We start from the raw sequence: 2,331 nt of genomic DNA on the forward strand, positions 1-2,331 counted from the left end.
AGTAAAAAAACATGGGGTTAGAACTTAAAAGCTTTTTTGTCGGCATGGGTGGAGTAGTCTTGTCCAAATCAAGACAAGATTTGGAAGGAGATTACTAATATTTAAGACAAGTCTTGTCCAGAATGGTCAAATCTTGTTTCAAAGTGTAATATATATATGTTGCCCCAGCCAAATGAAAGTTAGCTTGAAATGTCAGAGGGTTCAATTGAACCCTCTCGCCCCATTGTGCCTATACCACTGATTGCAATCCTTTTTTTTTTTTTTTGGGAGAATGAAATTACTTCATTAATCAAGGATCACTGAGGAGGAAAAAAGATGAAAACCCTACCCATGCTTAAAAATTCAACCTAGGTTAGATGACATCTAAGAATCCAACCCAAGTGAAAAAAACATTTTCCCACCCATAAAATGGGTTATCTCACATTATATATCCAACCCATGTGACTATTATCACATCAGCCTATTTTGCCCAACATGGCTTGCGTAACCCACTAACCAATTGCATGCCAGGTTTCTCGCATGCAACCCAAACTTTTGTCACATGTGCAACCCAAAAATTCTTTACCGTTAAAGATTAACAACGGTAGGGAAAAAATTAATAAAAAATTTGTAATATTTTCAACGGTAGGGGAAAAAATATTTAAAAATTTGAATATTTCTAACGGTAACAATGAAAATCTCCTATATATACTTAAGCCAATTTTACATATCCCTTTTTGCCTAGATGATGAAAAAAGGCATCTATGTACATTTAGTTTACATAACTTGTAGTAGGACGCTGTTAATAATGTGCTGCTGAAGGTTGTATTGGCAACCTTGTAGACGAATGGGCAACCTTAAACTCTTCCTACCATCCCAAAGTAATAGGAACCACTTCAGAAGCATGTTTTACCTCATTCTCCCAAACTTTTGTGTTTCGATTACGCCAAATGGCTCACATACTCATCAACAAAGTATCAAAAGAGTTTTAGTGTACAGAAGAGAAACCTTTCATGAACCGATGAGGCTTACTGCATTTGCGGGATCGCTGCCAATTGGAGAAAAGAGGTTGCATGTTCACAATCACGAAGTGTATGAAAAGGAAAAGGTGATTCTACTTATTCCTCACAAAATGGACATTGGGTATCAATGTCAATACCACATTCACTAAGTCGACTTCATGTAGGTAGAATATTAGAAGCAGCTTTCCCCACACATATCTTAACTTTCTCTGGGACTTGGGCGGTCCATAACTTATTCCTTAGAATGGAACTAGGGTTAGAAATCGTTGAGTGCTCATCCAATACTCGACGCCTAGCTAAATGATAGGTTGTACAAACGGTGAACCTTCCTTTCTTTTCTTTTCCCCAAATCCATCTATCTTGGTACCCCCGATCACTAATAGGTAGAGCCAAAAAATTTTGTACAATCTAAACTGGATGGCTCTGGGGTTAACTCCTCAGAGTAGTTTTGGTTCTTGGTGCTGAAACTATAATTAACAAGTCGGAAGAGTCTGACAGTTTCCGAATTATTGATCATAGTGTTTATTTTAGGGTTTATAATATAAAGATGACTTATGTCTGATGTGCTCGTTACCGGGCGTGCGACAATTAAGAACCCTTTTTGACAATCATAGTGTCACATCCCGACCCTTATATTTTTACCTTATTTACTAGCGTGATTATAATAAGAATTTTACCGTCTCGATCATTGAGTAAATAGTTTAATTGGTCCCTAGAGGGGTTTCGGGGACGATTATGTGCGGAGGATTATTCGTATGAGGAAAATACGACGACGGTAAAAATAGTAAATTTAGCTAGTAAAAGGTAATTTTTATTCGGGTATTATTTTTCGGGGTGTTTTTATTTTGGAAGTTTGGGTTATAAATGGTGTGACCGGTTTTGGGGTGTGAGGCCCAAACCCTTTTTCTTTTTCTCTCCCTCCCTCCCGATTTTTCTTCTCTTCTCACCTGATTTTCTTCTCTCTACACCCACCGGTTTTCCGGCCGTCCTCCCGCCGCCGTCCGACCTCCGTTCGCCACCGGACCGGTCCCGTTCGGTCGGTCTCCCTCCCAGCAACATTTCTAGACCGGTGAGAGGAGCCCTAGCGCCGCCGTGAAGGAGCGGTGCCACCCGTAAGGTCCGACTGTCCAAACCTTCACTTCGCCGGAACTTCCTCCTCCGGCCACCAATCCGGGCAAGCTTGGTATGGTTTTGTAGCCCTCCAACCCAGCAACCTTGCCCTAAAAGGACTCACTCCCTCTTGAGCTAGGTAAGGAGAAATTTGAAGTGGAAGTTTTATGGTGTTTTTGATGTTTTAGTCGATAGCCCTAGTTAGGCTTGGAATTGGTGT

This window comes from Fragaria vesca, linkage group LG2 (assembly GCF_000184155.1).
Source record: "Fragaria vesca subsp. vesca linkage group LG2, FraVesHawaii_1.0, whole genome shotgun sequence".
In the NCBI taxonomy this organism is placed as follows: Eukaryota; Viridiplantae; Streptophyta; class Magnoliopsida; order Rosales; family Rosaceae; genus Fragaria; species Fragaria vesca.